We start from the raw sequence: 20,473 nt of genomic DNA, 5'->3' as shown, positions 1-20,473 counted from the left end.
CCGGGAATTGAACTGGCGCTGCAGAGGCTGCGGGCAGCTTCGCAACCCAGTGCTCAACCGCTGCGCCACTGGGGAGGCCCCCTTATTTAGGTTTTCTAAATTCTTGCTATGAGTGAGAACATCCAGTATTTTTCTTTTTCTTTCTGACTTATTTCACTGAGCATGATCCCTTCCAGCTCCATCCATGTTGCTGCAAACTGCATGTGTTTATCTTTTTTGATTGCTGAGTAATATTCCATTGTGTATATGTACCACATCTTCTTGATCCAGTCATCTATTTTTGGGCATTTGGGTTGTTTCCATAGCTTACCTATTGTAAATAGTGCTGCTATAAACATAGGGGTGCAACTCTGGGTGACCACTCACCTATGGCAGAATAAGTGTTAATTTTCCTTTTTTATTTTTAACCAGAAAGGCATTATGGACCCAGCAGGCTCAAAGGACTGCTCAGTGGAGAGAATCCCCCAGCTGGGAATTGCAGCAAGAAAAGTAAGTCATCTCTGACGTAAAATTGTCTGACACCAGGTTGCCTGTAAATATACTGTGTCACCCTGCTTCATGAGCCAGGTTAAACTAATCTTTCATATCCCCAAACCAAAGGTTTTCTTCATCTGTGTGAAGGAGGAAAAAGAATATGAGTCACCTACTCAGTCTGACTTTGAGGAGTCCTGACTGCAGGCTCGGTTGATCACACTTGGGTTTGCTTCTCCTGTGACCTGTGCTTTCTGCTCACGGGCCACTGCCTGAATCAGGCCTGAGAGCAGTGTACTCCACTGTTGCCTGGATGCCTCCGCAGAGACCAGCAGTCATTTCTGGGGTGGTCAACCTGATTTACTTCCACCACTGAGCTAGAGATCCATTCATCTGAAGAAAGCATCCCAAGAATAGATTTCTCCCAATCTTAAAACCAGGTTACAAAACAAGATGTATGTGATAGTTTTTCGGGAGAAAAGAAAAGCAATAACAACAGCAGCTAATGTTTACCTAGTGCTTCCTGTGTTCCAGGCACCGTGCTACCTGACAATGAAGTGGTTTGACAGGAGGTGGGTATAAAAACCCTGAGACTTACAAAGATTGAATAAATCACGCAAAGTGTGTAAATGATGAAGTCAGAAATTAAACCCAGACTGACAGCCCTGTCACCATTCTACCTCTGATCTCTCCATATACTAAAATGTTAGAGTCTAATTGCTAACGTCAGATTTTCCCACAATCTACATACTAATGTTAATGCTTTTGCAAGGAGCAGGGGTTACTAAAAATAAATATATATATATATTTTTTACACAAGAAACATGTACAAGATCCCCAAAGCCATTGGCTTCTGCACCTCACAACCAGTGAACTAAACCCTGGTGATCTACTCACCCTCTACCGCCACCTACTGAGATCTTTTAAGTTTCAGCCCCTACCAAAATCTCCATCCCTGGGACGTGTCCGCCTCTGCTCCTCTCCACCTTCTGTGGCTGCCCTGTCCCTCATTTCTCAAGGAGCAGCCTTCCTTCAGTCTGAAGAAGCAGGCTGTAGGGGAAATAAAGCATCAGGCTTTTCTGCCCTCCAGGCATTAGGATTGATGACAGATCCCTGCGGTCCTGAATGCATGTCTGATGGCGGGCACCTGGAGTGGGCTGTGGGCCTATGTAGATGGGATTCACCTGGGCTGAGAGACTGGTCTTATAAGGGTGGCATCACAGGGACGCCAGCAGAGAACCACGAGAAGAACCACGAGAGAAGCAGAGACCATGAGGGAACGCCGGAGAGCCCAGAAAGAGAGAAGACTTGCTGGCAAAGCCTCGTGGCCCCCCAAGCGCCTCTGCCTGCTGTGTACCTGGTAAATCCCAATAAAAGCCTGCAAAAGCCACCGAAGGCTCCAGGACTCATTCTTCCTTTACCCCGTCTGCTCGGATCCTAGAAAACCGGCACTGTGCCCATTCCCACGGTTACACAGGCCCATCCTCACCACCTTTGAACAAGATCCCAGCCAAGGCCTCTAGGACCAGGTGGCCAAAATGGCAGTTGACAAGACCAGAGGAAACAAATATTTCAAAAGTCCTCTTGGGTTTTTCTGGATGCTGAACCAAAATACTAGAAAATAACCTGAAAACCCTAACTGACTTGATATCCTCAATTCTGAGGAGCTCTAAAGGGCCTCCCTTCTGAGCCCCAAAGGAACACTCCTTCCATTCCTACATGGTCTGCAATATTATCAATCAACTCTGTGCTCTTCGGTGAGAAAACAACGCTGGGAACTTACTTTACAAACCAACTGGAGAGGAACGTCGGCATCAGGTAAGTGGAAAGGAGCACTCCTATTTTAGCCCTGCCCACATCCCACTGGTTCATTATAGCACATTTATCTCAAAATATTTACATCGATTTACTATGATACTGAATTGTGCAGTTAATGTATGTGATGTTGTGACTTATAGAAAATATATTTTTTAGTCATTCAGATGGCCAAAATATATTGCTCACACATATTTGGTCTGCATCTATAGCTCAAAGCCTAGGAATTTCCTAAGTGTTCAGAGTGATAACTGTGTCTATTGTTATGTTAATGAAAACAACTTTTGGAAAACACTGGAGAATGGGGGGCTGGTTGCCAAGGAAATCAGCGAGGTAATTAGAGGATTGGAACTTCCCTCCACCTCCAGGAACAGGAGAGTGACTAGAAATTAAATCAGTTGCCAATGGTCAAATGAGTTAATTATTCTCATCTACTTATGAAATCTCTGCAAAAATACAAGAGAACGGCCTTGAGAGATCTTCAGGTTGGTGAACACTTGGAGATTTGGGAAGAGTGATTCCGGGAGAGGGCGTGAAAACTCCCATGCCTTCCCCCATACCTTGCCCTTGGCATTTCTCCCATCTGGCTGCTCCTAAATAGTATCCTTTGTAATCAATTGGTGATCTAATGAGCAAATGGGTTTCCTGAGTTCTATGAGTCATTCTAACAAATTAATCAAACCTGAGGTGAAGGTGGTTGGTCAGAAGCACAGGTAACAACCCTGGCTTTTGGCTTATGGCTGGTGTCTGAAGTGCAGGGGAATCTTGTGGGACTCAACCCCTACTCTGTGGAATCTGTCCTAACTCTGAGTAGATAGTGTCAAAATTGAGTTGACTAACTTGACACGCTGATGTTATGGGGATCTATACACACATTGGAACTCCATCTGTGAACCATAAACAGTGTGTCTTTCTCTCATAGACAGCCAGTTTTTAAGGTGTAGGGCACGCTTTACTATGCTCTCAGTGTTGGGGGACAGTCTTGTGAGCCTGTTATGCTTCTGACTCCTTTGTTCCTGGCAATCTTTTTAAAGATATTGGTCTAATAATGAAACACTTTGGAAAACAAAGCTAGTGTCTTCTTCCAGAGCAAAGGACAATTACTGTCCATTGTAAAATATCTGGCTTCCTTAAGCTTAGGTTTCTTCTCCACAATGCAACCCACTGCCTGTGCGAGTGTCTTCTGGCCTTTGTAGTATCACTATGAAAAATAGGGCTCAGGATCCTGCTCAGTATTGCTGCGGCACTCATTGCTGCTGTTGCTGTGAGTAAGAAACTGTTCTTTGTCTTTTCTTTGTCTTAACCCACCATCCATCTTCTACTAGTAGCTGTGAAGCTGGCAGGCTAACTCATTACCTTGTAAGGAGGCTAAAATTTCAGACCCACTGTAGTTTGTGACACTCAGCCAGTGGGTTCTAGCATGATATAGTCCACATTTTTCAATTTGTGGAACACTGTCCATTACATTCTCTCAGCTGAGGTCTTTTCATTCTGCTGTTATTTTCTGTGTTTTCATAGTTTTGATGACAGACAGAAAAAAAAGGTTTACAAGTGACCACACTCAAATCTACTGAAAATAAATCAAGAGCTAATCCCACTAGCCATAAAAGGCAAGAATAATGGTAGCTCAAGACTCCTTCACAAAAATGGTTAGGAAATCAAGGGTATAGATCAACAGGAAATAAAGGAATAGCAAAAATTCTACACGTACAAAGAGCATTAAAAAAAACACCGTAGTCAGGGAGATTGATTAATAGTTGCAGAAAGAACTGAAGAGATGGGAGAACAATGGCCCACATGTGGCTCTGTGAATGCTTGTTGTCTGCGATGTGCCAGGAAGCCCAAACTGCGCTGATTTTACCGAGAGCTTCTATGCACAGAAATGCATTTCCTGAATAGGGTATACCTTAATTCCATCCTATGACATGACAAGTACCATACCAATCTGTAAACTGGAGTCCATTCCTGATTCTAGGCCAATAATAGGATAGAAGCGCGTGTATAAATTTATCTGAAAATACTGCAGGAGAAAAAGTTAATTACAGGGTTTAGTCAAAAACATTTCACACAATTATTCCCTTTAATTTTGTTTTCAGCTATGGGAAGTCATGACCATTTTACAAATAGTAAGCTCTGAAAATAGAGCATTCAGGGGAAGAATTTAGTAATCAAAATGCATGATAAAATTATCTGACTCATATTTTCCAGTACAAACAATTATTGTGCTACCAGGTAACTAGGCATAAGCAAATCATGTAAATGAATGTAATTAGTATTATTTTGCTACAAAAGCCAAGGGTTGGCAATTCTTTCCCTTTCTCTTATTTCCAGTATTCTTTAACCTCATACATCAAGGACACTGAAGGACACACAGTGGCACTTCCATATGACAGGGCTTAGCTTTTAATGCTGGGGAAAGAAAGGAAAGAGGCCTAAATTATTTTTCTTCTCTGAGCTGCTTCCCTGTGGAATGGAGAATGGAGAGACTGTTTCTGAAGCACATGGGACGCCCTCAAGGAGTAAAAGCTCAAGATCTAAGAGTTCAATCCTGGGATGGAGGAGTAGTAAGGCTCACACACGATCAACCTGGTTTTGCAAAGTAGAAAAGCAGGAGCCAAAACTGGGAATAAAGTGTATATGTCACTTAGCCTTGATTCTTAGAGGAACTCTTAGTGAAGGCAGATCCTCCAGAGATCTGAGGAAAGAAAGAAAGAGTAGAAGAGGTGAGAGAATCTTAGCCCCAGTCTTGATCCAGATTAATTGTAGTCCCATTTACCATCTTAATGCAATCGAATTCCCTCCCTGCCACCCCCCTTGCTCCCCTTTACACACTCATACGTTCATCCTCTTCAAAACCCACAGGCCCTGACTCTGTCCTTGGCACCAATCCTCACACACCTACATCTTCATGACTGTTGACACCTGCATCAGCCAGATTGCTTAATATTTTTCAAGGGGATGTTCTTTGTCACAGTCCCCCTAGTTCCCTGAGAACTCAGAAGCCCTGCCTCACTCTCCTGCCCTTGTCATTTTTTTATGTAACAATTTGATTGATACATAATTCATGTACCATACAATTCACCCATTAAATGTACAATTCAGTAGGTTTCTGTATATTTCTAAGAGTTGAGCAACCATCACTATGAGGAATTTTAGAACATTTTTATCACCTGAAGAAGGAAGCTTTAGCAATCACTTCCTATTCTCTGCCAACCCTCCACCCTTCTACCCTTACCCCAGCCCTTGGCAAGCACTACTCTACTTTCTGTTTCTCTGAATTTGCCTATTCTGGACATTTGCATAAATGGAATCCTACAGTATATGGTATTTGTAACTGACTTCTTTCACTTAGCATAATGTTTTCAGAGACCATCCATGTCATTGCATATATCAGTACTTCATTCTTTTTTCATTAATGAATAATTTTCTACTGTATGATTATACCACATTTTATTTGTCTACAATCATTTGATAGATATTTGAGTTGTTTCCAGTTTGGGACTATTATAAGCAATACTGCAATGAATATTCATATACAATTTTTTGTGTGTTTATATTTTCAAGTCTCAGGTCTATCTAGGGGTGGAATTTCTGGCTCGTGTAGTAAATCTATATTTAACCTTTTGAGGCACTGCCAGACAGTTCTAGGCAGTTATGCCATTTTGCATTCCCACCAGTAATGTCTGAGGGTTCCAGTTTCTCCACATCCTCACCAACTCTTTTTGATTGTAGCTATTCTAGTGGATGAGAGTGGTATCCCAATGTGATTTTGGTTTGCATTTTTCTGATGGCTAATATTGTTGAACATCTTTTCATGTACTCATTCATCATTTTTATATTTTCTTTGGAGAAATGTCTATTAATGTGCTTTTCCAGTTTTTTAATCAGTAATCTTCTATTGTTGAGTCATATGAGAGCTTTCTATATTCTAGATATTCCCTCGTCAGTCATGTGATTTGCTATATTCTCTCTCTGTGGCTTGTCTTTGTACTTTCATGCTGGTATATTACTTGAAACAAAAAATTGAAGCTTCAGTAGTTGAAATCCAGAGTATCTATTTTTTCTGTTGTTGCTTATACTTTTAATAGCATGTCTCAAAAGCCATAGTCTAAGACCATGAAAATTTGCACCTGTTTTCTTCTACAAGTTTGATCCATTTTGAGTTCATTTTTGGATACTTTGTGAGGTGGGGTTTAACTTCATTCTTTGCATTCTTTGATGCTAGCTGTCCCAGCACCATTTGCCAAATAATTTTTCCTTTTTAATAAACTTCCCCCCAGAGAGCTCCATATTAATTTATAGTACTTTGTTTCCAAAGAAATTTGCTTTAGTGTGACTTATTCTGGTGTTGGACATAGTGGTTATTTTTTAATTTATAATGGGTGGAAAAGTTTGCCATAGTGCCCATCTCAGATTAGCCCAGCACCACCACCGTGTCCCATACCTCTTTGGCTCAACTAAAGTGGCATCACTGAAATGAAGTCCTGTAAAAAACATGGGAACAGATGCTTTATCTGAATTTTCAGGTAACCAAACTTACCTTACAAAATTGAAACCTTTTTAATTTGAGAGAAGTTACAAAGGTGGACTGTAGGAACCTTGCAACTGCAGCACTTTCTTTAAAAAAAAAAAAAGGCACAGATGTTTCTGGGACAGACCCAGCGATAACTTCTACTGCCAGTGATCTGTCACCTCTCTGAGCTTTGATTTGGCCATCAGCACTTCTATACAAAGCTGCTGTTCAAGATGGCCAGAACTAAGCCATAGAGAGCAGCTGTGGAGCAAGCTGGGAGAGGGCTCTTGACCTCAAGACTCTGGAAAGATCTATTTTCCCCGCATATCATTTTCAGTTAAATAATAAGAATATTCCGTTGGATAAAGAAATTGTTACCCACAAGTTTTCTAGGTTGTTTTGCTCATCTGGGATAAACCATTGGCACTGTCCTCAGTTATTTCCATCATTAATCCCTCTCTTTTGAACTTTACTCAGGATCAGAATTGCCCATAGTGGTTATGAAAAGTCTTCCTCCGTCCAACCCCAAAATGGAAACGGCATATTTAAAGAGTAGCTCAAGTGACTGTTTGGACATTTCGATACCCACTTTGGTGACACTGCTATTATTTGAGGACCCTGAGGCATATTTAACTATATATCTTTGTATGGCTTTTTCATGGCCATAGTGTGGCTCAAGACTAGGGAAGAGGAGGTGAAGGTGCTAGAAGCTGGTAGAGTGTCAGTAGAAATGAAATGGGAAGAAAGAGTTTGGCAAAGAGTAGCCTGGAGGCCTTTTTAAGTTATTCAGACATTTAGGACAGCAGGTAGAGAATTTGAGTGTTGCCTTATTATTATTTAACTAATATATTTTTCTTGGGCCTCCCCTGGTGGCACAGCGGTTGAGCGCTGGGTTGCGAAGCTGCCCGCGGCTTTTGCAGCGCCAGTTCGATCCCCAGCTGCTCCCCGGCCACCGGAGGAGGGTCCCGCATGGCGCGCAGACCTCTCCTGCCGCCCGCTGCTCCCCTCAGCAGTGTACTTCGGTCCTTCTGCCTGCTCTGCTCCCCGCTCTGGCTCTGGTGAATTCTCTCACCCTCCCACGCTTCTGACTGTACCCAGTGCTTGTATAATATAAATAAATAAATCTTTAAAAATATATATATATATATTTTTCTTTACATCAACCCACTTAACATTGCCACCTTCTTTAGCCTTGTTCTGAGAAATAATATCCCTGTTAGATACAGTTTTTTTCCAAATACACATTATAAAAATTAGATAATGATTGACATTTAATAAAATGTCTATGTAATACTAAAGTCTTTATAGAATCTCCAGCGATTAAAGAACCATCTTTAGAAAAGCATCCCCTTAAATGCAAATCAAAACTACAATGAGATACCATCTCACACCAGTGAGAATGGCACATATTAAAAAAAACTAACAACAACAAATGTTGGTGAGGTTGTGGAGAAAAAGGAACTCTCCTGCACTGCTAGTGGGAGTGCAAACCTTCCAGCCACTATGGAGAGCTGTGTGGAGATTTCTCGAACTGCTAAAGATAGAACTTCCATATGATCCAGCAATCCCACTCCTGGGTATTTACCCAAATGACACAGAAACAGTAATTCCAAAGGACACATGCACCCCTATGTTTATAGCAGCACTATTTACAATAGGTAAGCTATGGAAACAACCCAAATGCCCAAAAATAGAAGATGTGGTACATATACACAATGGAATATTACTCAGCAATCAAAAAAGATAAACACATGCAGTTTGCAGCAACGTGCATGGAGCTAGAAGGGATCATGCTCAGCGAAATAAGTCAGAAAGAAAAAGAAAAATACTGGATGGTCTCACTCATAGCAGGAATTTAGAAAACCTAAATAAGAGACCAGGAAAAAGACTAATCAATGCAAAGTAAAAATCAAAATCAACAAGCAACTATAAACCAGAGACACACTGGAGGGAGAGGGACGGGGAAAGGAAGGACTAGAGACAAAATAAGGGGGGAGGTGCAATTGTATGGGGAATATAACCAAAACGAAAATTCATACATTGTGCAAAGATGAAAAAAAAGTAAGAATTATATAAAATAAGATATTTAAATAAAAAAAAGAAAAGCATCCCCTTACTCTGTGAACTTCTAAAGGGCAGAGTATGTTCACTCCCTTGGCAATTCCTTGTGATACTCATTCTTTTTCTAGGGTGGCGAAAGCTTTTACAGAAAAATAGGTTTTCTAGAGCAAGATTAACCTCTTATCTTCCTTCTAACTGGGACATAATTCATCAAAGTTTGCAGGTCAGAACATTTTGATCTCCAGATTAGGCACATGCATCACTGCCACTGTAAAATGCAGATTTTCTGCAAATGAAAAGTTACTGCAACCTCCCCATTGGGTGATAGAATTACTATTAATAGTCATTTTATTTCTTTCCTTTAAAAGCTTAGTTTCTTAGGAAGAATTTTAAAGTTAACAAAATATAATATTCCAAAATACATAAATTCAAAGAATGTAAAGGAAGTTTCCTTGAAATGAAAAAAGTACAAATATAATGTTTTTGAAAGTTTAAATTTTGTTCAACACATACAAAAGGACATGTTCAGGTGAATTTCAAATATGTCTTTAATATTGCCTATTTCTCCTCTAATATTCTGTAATAAAGAAGGTTTTAATGAGTCTGACTGCAAAAGTAATAGTAAATACATACCCCAGTCTTCTAGGCACATAACACAATCATAGTTTGCAAATGCAAATTTAGGGGAGACACTAGACCAAGTAAATAGAGATTTATAAGATTATCTCATTAATATTTCTCAGAAACCAGGTATTGCACAAAAAGGGTGACGAGCATTTTGAGCATTCTACTCAGAATGAGATATGTAAATGTTGCAAATCGGGGAGAATATAATAATATTTTACATACTAACAGGAAAGTTCAGTCCCATTTATTATACATTTGGTTCAATTTGTTGCTTGAGTGCTGTATTCACGCCAGTGACCATTTTGCAATACATAAACTAGAAGCATAAATTGATATTCCTTTTCCTGATTTAATGTTCTCGTTGTGCCAATTGAGTAAACATCCTTAGGGAAGATGTATGTGCTCGAGGTAGAACAGACAGTCTGTATTTTCATCAAAACACTAAGACCCCTTTTGTTTGCTCAGCCAAAAGAAACAAAAGTATTTCTATGTACTGAAAACATGCTGGAGTGCAAAACCCAGAAGAGCATGCTTTCTTTTAAAGAATTTATTATGCTTCAAAACACATATATGTGCATGAGCATGGTTTCAGAAGGCAGAATACACCAGGACCAAACTACACTAGTTGCTTAGAGAACAAAATAAATGCATGTAAGATTCAGTCTTCTATGCTATCTTGGTAGAACAGTCATTACTGTCCCCAGGACATTGGTGATTTCTTTGAAATATGCTTACCCTGAATCCTCCAACGAATATGTGCCCAAACAAATAAAATGTTCATGTCTGGATTTTATTTGCCATTTCTCTCATATCTTTAAGGAAAAGGCTTAACTAGCTTATAGGTTTAATCTGATCCTTAAAAATAATAAATTCGACTTAGAGGAACAATTCAGAAGAGTCAGAATTGAAAGTAAAATTTTTATTTGCGTGGCAGAATGATTTTTTTTAAAGATTTATTTATTGGCCAGATGCAATGGAGGGTGAGAGGATTCACCAGAGACAGAGCAGGGAATAGAACAGGCAGACTGATGAAATACACTGCTGAGGGGAGCAGCAGGCGAAACAGGAGAGTGGCAGAATGATTTGACAAAGAAATTACCTGGACTATTTTTTCTCTGTAATATACCTGGCCAAAAAGTCTGAGTGGTATTATTCCCTCCGCTTCTCAAGATTGTAAGGCCTTCCCTTTTTCTCCACATTAGAGTGCAGAGCCTTCAGGTTTAGTCTACAGTGTATTACACTCTATATCTCAAAAGAATTAGATTACCTGACTGTGAATGTCAAGGACTTTTTGGTGACTGGACCCTTCCAAATGTTAGAAACTGTCAACAGGATCCCCTGCAAAGAAGAGAAGAGGTCACTGGCTGATATTACTGAGTTTGAGTTTTATACCTTATTCATGCCAAGACTTTGGCTCTTGTTACATCAGTCTGGCCACTAAGATACCTCCAAAACAACTTTAAAACTGCTAATCAAAAAATTGTTTCTAATATCTCTTTTGTTACTTACCCGATTTCAAGGTTCAGATGAATTTATTCACACTCCTTAAACTTACATCACACTCCTTAAACTTAAGTTTTTCCATGTAAAATACCATATATCCAGTAGCTTCAAGAGAGTGGGTGCTAAAAGCATCAGTATCTCCTCCTTGCATGTAGATTACTCAGGCTTGAGGTGGGATCATTGCATCATCAGTCAATAGGCTGAAGACATAATACATAAATGTATAAAATTGAAAAATTATGAATAGCAGAGAAAGCAATGAAATACTACAATGAGGTGATCTAAAAAAAAAAAAGATGAACTTTTGCCATCTGCAACAACATGAATGGAATTGGAGGGGATTATGTTCAGTGAAATACGTAAGAAGAAGAAAGACAAATATTGCATGTGGAATAAAAAGAAACAAAACAAAGGGCCAGTAAAAACCAAATCAATGCCATACTAGAAATCTGTAAGGTCAGCATAGGGGAAGGGAGAGGTAGAAAGCAAAGCGGGGTGGGGACCCAACGGACTATGGTGGACTGTGGGTGCCTTCGTGGTGGGTGTGGTTTTGTGGCATACATTGGCAGAGGTGTGATCATATACTTCTGAATCACCACAGTGTTGTAAGCTAGTGTTACCTCAATAAAAATAAAAATTTTATAAGCACAATTGTTTAGAAATGTTGAGACAAATTTCTCCCTCCCCAAAAAGGAACTAACAGCTAAAAGAAAGGGAAGTAGTTGCTTGTTGGGAGAAGCAGAGGCTGAAAGATTGGAGAAGGATCTGATATTCTTTGCTATTAGTCATTTAGAGTGATTTGACTTTGGATGAGGGTGTTTGTGTGTGTGTGTACATTTTATATATATGACTTTGTTTTGAAAGTATCATTAAAATTTGGAGAGAAAGAGGGAGGTAGAAAGAAAGAAGGAAGAAGAATTAGCTAATTCATAAAGGATCTGGTCAATAGTAATATAAAAAATTGTTTGCTTTCAAATCAAAGACACGGAAATTAAAATAAGATACAATTTATCTATTGCTTCTTGGCCTTTTGACTGAGGTTAAGTGTAGTACAGTTTATTTTAGTTCATCCAAGTGAAAGAGACTTTTAAAAGAATGATAATAGTCAATGTTGGTCTCCTCTGCTGTACACACTTGGACAACCTCTCAGGACGCTAGTTTGGCTCATGCCGCTACCACTCTGCCAAGCACATTTCATACATGCTCTGCAGATGTTGCTTATAAATCATGATTTTCCATCTGAGATTAGAGTTTCAGGATCTTTCTCAACACAGTCCTCAAGATGTCTAAAGCCAGTTGATCAGAAGTAACATGGGAAATGAAGCAAACCCTACTTCTCATCCTGGCATAAAAATATAAAAACAATTTGTCATTGTCCATGTTCTCTAGGAGAGCATGAAACTAAAACTTGTAAGCTAATGGAGGTGTAATCTTAGTGAAACATTAGTGAAGGAAAAGGAGTGAGGTAGGGAAACAGGGAGAGGATAGCTGTTGGTATTAATATATATTATAAATGGTATAATCTGTTGCTAAAACAAAATATCTCCAGCAAGGTGACATGTGACACTGCTCCTCAGAATTGTCCATTGGATGCAAGAAGGGTGATAAGTTTCTTTGTTGGTCCTTCAATCTTCTTCCTCTCTCTGATAAGGTGGACCTACAGGACATTAGGCCTTTCCTTCTTTCTAGATTGTTACCTGTCCTCCCTAGGCCATCACCTTTAGTGGTTCAGTCTAGCCACAGGTCAAACACAACATCCCTCCTTTCAAGTGGCACATGTGGCAGGGGCAGTGGTGGCAGTGGATACAACCAGGGGAGCAAGAAAATCAGGGCCAGGAAAGCAGATTTGGATAATGGAAAGCTGGGTTTCCTACAAGTATCTCATTTTTGCAAAAACCTTGTTAATTCTATGTATATATATATATATATATATATATATATATATATATTTACATGAATGTACTTGCATAGGACAGTGTGGAAAATTATGCACAAAAACATTTACAGAGGTTACATCTGTGCTTTTTTCTTTTTTGGTTATCTCTACTTCTTAAGTAAACTATAATAAATTATTATTTCCTGTATATAATAAAGAATGGATGATAAGTGCTGACAATTAAAAATCTTATTGTAAAGTATAAATATCCAATAAATTACAGCAAAATTAAAAAGTTAATACTCATAAGCACAACTGAAAGTAAAAATAACATTTAAAAATGTTTTGTTACATATTACAAAGGGAATCTGTACTTAAATAGATATTGAACTATAAATACAAATAGGAAAATGAACAAATGGAAAATCCATAAAGGAAAATATATTTATATTTGAAAAAAATGCAGCAATTAGAACTATGAAAGACAATTTTTAGCCATCAAATTGACAGCTCTTTTTTAATGAAAATATCCATTGTAGACAAGTGTACAGAAGAAAACTCTCCATGTACTGATGTACATAAACTTTATGTGCCTCTGGAGAACAATTTGGATTATGTATTGCTGTGGACTGAATTGAGTCTCCCTCAAATCCATTGAAGGCTTAATCCCTAATGTGACTTTATATAGAGACTGGCCCTTTCAGGAGATAATAAACTTGAATGAAGCTCTAAGAGGGGGGGTCTTAATCTGGTAGGACTAGTGTCCTTATGAAAAGAGGAAGAGAGACCAAGACTCAAACTGTCTTTGTGTGAGCAGAATGACCATGTGAAGACACAGCAATGGTTGCCATCTGCAAGCTAGGAAGGGAAGCTTCACCAGCCAGAAGCTAATCCTGCAACCTCTTTGCTTTTGGACTGGAAACCCCCAGAACAGTATGAGAATAAATGTCTGCAGTTGAAGCCACCCAATCTGGGGCATTTATGTATGACTTTGGGCCAGTTCCTAATTGCTTAGTGCCTCAGTTTATTCATCTGTACAGACTGAATGATAATATCTACCTCACAGCCTTGAAGATTAATTCAGACAATGAGGTTATAATTAAGGACTGCAGTATGTGGTGATAGCAGAATGGGCAGTCTATAATTGTTGTAATGACTAAGTGTTATGAGACAGAAAACAAACTGTACACTGATGCCCTGCAGCTCTAGAAATAAGTAAGAGATTTTCACATTAAGAAGTACCATTCCCTATGTGACGATAGTGGAGGCAGTTTTCATAAATTCAGGTTATGAAAATACATCATTATGAAAGCTGCTAAGCATTTGTCATTGCTCTTAAATTAATTTTTATTTTAATGAAGCCCAATAGCAACCTTATTTACTTGAAAAGTAGTAGCAGTTACTTGGGAGATACTTCATTTTTCTTGCCCATAGCCCAGGCTTAGTGCCCCTTTTCCTTGTGCAGACATCTTCCAGCCACTCCAAGACCTACCATTTGAGTACCACTAGGACAGAGGGCAGTGTGGAAACCACTAACAGAAGGACATCATCTCAAGTATTCCTTGAGGAAATGGAAAAGGGAGAGTTTTCTCCGCATGCCAGTCTCAGTTTGGAACTGGCCCCAGAGACCCCATGTGTTTGTAGCTGCTGTTGCTGGTCACCTGGGTAGCCCCCAGCATCTGCCTGTGAGGTGAGCAGTCTGCCCTACAACCAAAAAGCACTCGCCACAACAAGAACCAGTAGCATAAAGCAGTGACAGATGGTTTCCTCTTCGGATAACCTTCATCCTCTTCGAATAACCTTCATCATCAAAGAGGCATTACCCTTGATTCATGAAAAGATCATCCATTGACGTGAAGTCATACTGTTCATTATGACAGCAACAGATCTTATTGCAGAAAATCCGGGAATCTAGTTCTTAAAAGACGTCGTTTCCAGTCACTGTCTATTGAGTCTCACTCCGGTTCCTGATCTAAAAACTGAAATTGAAAATAATGCCAAATTCAATGAGTTGATATTAAGAAGGTAAATGAAAGCCCTTGATCAACTCCAAAGCGCTATGGGAATGTTACTCACTATGCCTGGTAGCATCATGGAATTTTTCAAGTTGAAAAATATTTGTTTCTCTCTTTCAGAAATCTAGCAGCCCAGATAGAAAACCTTTTACCAGCATACAAAATGACCGATTTAATCCCCAGCAAAACCCATGCTTGATGTCAGCCTGTCAAAGGTGCCTTCTGTGCCTAAGAATAATCTATAGAAGCCAGGAGGTTGATTATAACATTTCAAGTGTCTGTTTGCCTCGAGCCATTTTAGATGAGCTATTCAAAACCATTCCAGTAATCAGTTTGCGCTGATGGTGGAAATCATGAGGAGGAGGGCTTGACTTCCCTGTTGGAGAGCAGCACCCATTGTGTCGGCCTGGTCTTTCCGGAGATCTCTCATCTAGCTCTTTGTTCATATCAAACTTGAGGCTTAAAATTTGTTTAAATGTATGTGCTAAGGAAGAAATAACTCACAGGCAGAAATAAAATGAACCAGTTCAGTTGCTATGCAGTCTTTTCTAGAATTTAAGGGCATATTTATATTTTCAGAAGGGAATAAGTATTTTATATTGTGTATATGGCAGTACATTCTTAAAAGTGGAATCTTGCTAAGCATTTTATCAAATATTTACTTTGGTCCTGTCTTCTCTGTCTTGAGAGAACACTTTACATCCAAATTATTGATTAATATCCAAATAAAATCCCAAAGCATCTTGTTGATCAGATTGGAGCATTTGGCATGTCCTAGTAGTCAGAAACCAGGAGGGGGTTTGGTGGATGGGGGGGGTGCTGAAAGGGCACAGAATTCAGACTGCAAAGATGTAAATCAATTTGTGGAAGTCTATACCATTTCCCTGAGCCTCCATTTCTTCATCTGTAACAGAGGAATAAAAATTCTTCCTAACAATGAAATGAGAAAATGGGGGTAGAAAAGTTGTTATTGTTATGTAAATGTTAATGATTATTTTTGTGTTACTGCAAAGTTATTAGAACAAGAATTGCTTGCTCAATTACTCTCTAAGACCCAAATATAATGACTAATGCCAAGTTTATTGTCACTTCCCTTACCATCTCAGTGTGATATGAATGCCCCTAGGAAAAAAGATGTGTGTATTATGAAATATTTACAGGGAAAGTGATATGCTGCTCAGGATTTGCTTCACAAATAAAAAAGCAAGTTGTAAAACAATACAAGCTATATGCCTCCTTGGAGATAAACATAGCCATGACTATAGATACACACTAACTGTGGCAGCAACAGAAACATAGATGCAGAGATGGATGTAGATATAATGTCTAATACGAAGGAGATTATATTTGGAATTTGGTTTGTAATAAAAGAAGTTTTCCTTTTTTATGTTGCATAGCTATATTTCCAGCTTTTTTAATATTGAACATATTTCTACAATTTTCAAATATGATATTTTGTGTATTTTTAAAGATATTAGAAAAAATTTAGGTTGTAATAATCATACTAAAAAACATGAGGCACTGACTTTGTACGTTGTCCTATAGCTAACTTCTCGGTCATTTTCTCTTTGCACAAGCTCGTTCCTCCACTGGCATCATTCACCCAATTCCACCAGCAACTCTTCAGATGGCTGGTCCTTTCTCACCTTTACATGAGTGCCCAGAGGTATCTCCCCTGAAATTCCCTAGCTAGCCTATTGAGTGAAGTTCACTGGCCTCCTTCATGGTGCTTGACACAATTTTATAATTATATATTCTTTTGTTTGTTTCCTTGTTTCTTAGCTGTCTCATTTGCCCATGAGACTCAAAATGCCAGGAGGCAGAGACTGTTGCTGTTTCTTTATCAATGTGTCCCCAGTGCCAGGCATAGAGCCTAGCACATAAATGTGTGCTGGATGAATAAACGTGTTAATGAGTGGATGTGCCAGGGGCCAGGCAGGAAAGTAGCTGTCTACACCCCCAAGTATCCAGATGCATCAGATTCTGAGGGTCAGGACAGGGACTGAGTCAACAGGCATCCAAGGCCTGGCATATCAGTAATTATCTGCCTATTGGAAATGAAAACTGAAGCAGTTGTGAATGATTGCCATTCAATTTCAGAGAACTCTTCAGAGTAATACTCGAAAATCCTAGAACTAAAAATGGCCTTTATAATGAAAGGGGAAACTGCAGAAGGGAAAACTGAAACCAGAAGAACTGCACACCCGGGGGCCCTGGCCCCCACATGCCAGTCCAGCACACCCCTCGCTGATAGTTGTGACAACCATATAATCTGGCACTCACAGAAAAATAGCCCCAGAGATTCTCCTTGGCTTCTGCTAGCCTGAGGAGTCTGACGGTAAATGAACAGACTTCCTTTTGTGATCCCCTTTTTATAGGTTGTTTATTACATAAGACACAGATTCATACCTAGTTTGACACCAACATTCCTTTTATTGCAGAGCTACCTCAAATCCCAAAACAATATGAAACTCTCTTTCTTTGACTTCTCTTCCATGTGAACTTGCCTAGTGTCCCTCAGAGCCAAGTTTAGGTTTAGTCATCATTCAACATCTTTTTTTTTTTAGTGATGGAAGATTTTATTTTATTTTATTTTATTGAAGTAACATTGGTTTACAACACTGTATGTAATTTAGGGTATAGGTTCACACCTCTTCAGATGTCTGTTACTACACCACACCTATAACCAAAGCACCAATAATCCTCCATCATCACCCACTGGACCCCCTCCTTGCATATACCCCACCCCCACCTCTGGTAGCCTCTATCCTGTAATTAGATTTCTAGAATTTGTTTTGGTTTAGTTTAATCTGTTTCCTTCCTTCCTTTGCTTCTTTATAGACCATTTATGGGTGAAATCATCTGGCATTTGTCTTTCTCCTTTTCACTTATGTCATTTAGCATAATCCCCTCCAGTTCCATCCAAATAACAAGATTTCATCTTTTTTTTTTTTAATATATACATAGCTGAGTAGTATTTCATTGTGTATATACACCACATTTCTTTTAAAGATTTATTCATTTATGCATACAAGAACTGGGGTACAGGCCAGAGGTATAGGGGGTGAGAGGATTCACCAGAGACAAAGTGGGGAACAGAACAGGAAGACTGACTGAAAAACACTGCTGAGGGGAGCAGCGGGCAAATCAGGAGAGATCTACTGCGCCATGTGGGTTGCTCCCTGGCTGGGAATCAAACTCATGCTGCAGTGGCTACAGACCTCCCTTGCACCACCAGGGAGGCCCTATACCACATCTTTATCCACTCATCTAAGACCCTTAGATTGATCTCACACATTGGCTATTATAAATAGTGATACAATGAACATAGGAGCATATATATTCCTTTGAATTTGTGTTTTTGTGTTCTTTGAATAGAGTCTTAAAAGTGGAATTGCTGGATCACATGATAGATCTATTTTTAATATTTTAAGAAACCTCCCCACTGTTTTCCATAGGGGCTGGACCAGTCTACATTCTCACCAACAGTGAAGGAGGGTTTCTTTTACTCCACACCCTTGTCAGCACTTAACTGTTTTTGATATGAGCCATTCTCACAGGTTTTGATTTACATTTCCCTGATGAGAAGTGGTGATGAACATTTGTTTTTCATGTGCCTATTGATCATCTGTATTTCTTCAGAGAATTGTCTGTTTAGATCTTCTGCCCATTTTTAATTGGATTATTTGTTATGTTGTTGAGTTGTCTGAATTCTTTGTTGAGCATAGCTGTTATCCCCTTTTTGGAGTATGATGTACAAATATTTTCTCACATTTAGTAGGATATCTTTTTATTTCACTGTATCACTCAACTTCTTTTGGTATTTAATAATTATATTTAAGGAGCCTCCCCAGTAGCGCAGTGAGTTGAGGGCAGTGCTGTGAAGCTGTCCGCAGCCTCTGCAGCATGGGTTCGATCCAGGCTAGCCAGGGAGATACCCACATGGCACGACAGACCTCCTGTCTCGCCAGCTGCTCCCCTCAGCAGTGTGATTCAGTCACTCTGCCTATGCTGTTCCCCACTCTGCCTCTGGTGAATCCTCTCACCCTCCTGCACCTCTGGCCTGTACCCCAGTTCTTGTATGCATGGATAAATAAATCTTTAAAAATTATTATTATTATATTTAAATACACATGATAACATTTATCTTTATCAAGTGTCAGGTACATTTTAAACACTTTTATGTGTTGTGATCATTCAATGTTCACAACCTTATTAAAATGGTGATATGCCCATTTTAAATATGTAAACTAAAACATAGTGTGATTTAAATAATTTGCCTAATTAGCAAGCAATGGAATTGGAATTGGGCCCAGGAAATCTGGGTCCAGAAAGTACATTCTAAACTATAGAGGGATTTTGGGGGGTTCTGTTTTGTTTACATAAAATAGATGTTTATTTCTGTGTTATGCATTTTAGCTCAGAGTTACCTAATCCAGGCTGTAGGGAAGAACCTGCTCTCCTCCACGCATGGTTTTTATCTCTACATACAATGCTGATGCTCAGCTAATTGCCACTTCCCTATTGGTGGAAGGTGGAGAGAGACAGAAGGCAAGTAGCCTCTCTCTGAGCAACTTTTCATTTTGAAAAAGTTCAAACCTACAGAGAAAAAAGTGTAGGTTCATTTTTAATGTAGGTTTATACCTACATTAATAAAAACTGGAACTGAGACTTTTCACCTAAATGTATCAAATGTGGACATTTGCTATTTTATGTCTCTTTATATAACTAAGAACATACTGAAAGTTACAGAAAGGAGTATTTCTTTGAATAAAAAAGGGAAAATCAGTCACAGAAACATAACTTATAAGAGTTGATTTAATGAGAGGAAATGTAAGTGATTTTCTTTATTCCCCTTATTATTAGACTCCTTGCCACACAAAGACAATCAAAAAAGTGAAAATATTTTTAAAAGATAAAAACATAAAATCTCAACACAAACATTGTCAGACTGATTTCTCCATAGGTTAGAAAGAATATAAAGGTTGGCAACTAGAACGGTGCAGAAAGAGAATGGACTTAAGAGCCAGGTACAAACCTCAACTCCTTCACCTGGGGAGCTTTATGATAATTGGGCAAATACTTTAGTCTTCCTTATATATAAAATATGTGTGGATTTACTAGAAATATATATTTCCAATGATTCCGGGCTAGAAATCTGCTTTTTTAACAGGTCCAACATAAGTGGTTCACAGACTTCTGAGAAACACTGAGTAGAAAGGGAGCTAAGTAGAGGATGTGGAATAGAGGGAGAAATCCCAACCCTTTATTGGATCGTCTACAGAAGACTGCTGAGCCCTGCTGTTCCCAGACCCTCAGGACAACCAGCATGGGCTACCAGCATGGCCCCCAGGGCTGGAAGCAAACCAGCCCCAGCTCTTAGCTCCACCCCCTGACAACTAGACTCTGCCCAAGCAAGAGGGGAGTCTGCACATTCCATGATCTGAACTTCGCTCCTGAAGTCCTGAATGTGGGGGCTGCTGGGAAGGGGGTAGAGCTGAGTAGCCATTTTGGGAGCCTTTCATAAGTGTTAGTTGCTGCAGGGGGCAGGTGAGTGGAGCTTAGCAACACAGACATTTGCCACACCCAGCG

This window comes from Talpa europaea (assembly GCF_964194135.1).
Source record: "Talpa europaea genome assembly, chromosome: 5".
Classification (NCBI taxonomy): Eukaryota; Metazoa; Chordata; class Mammalia; order Eulipotyphla; family Talpidae; genus Talpa; species Talpa europaea.
This window is presented reverse-complemented; position numbering follows the sequence as displayed.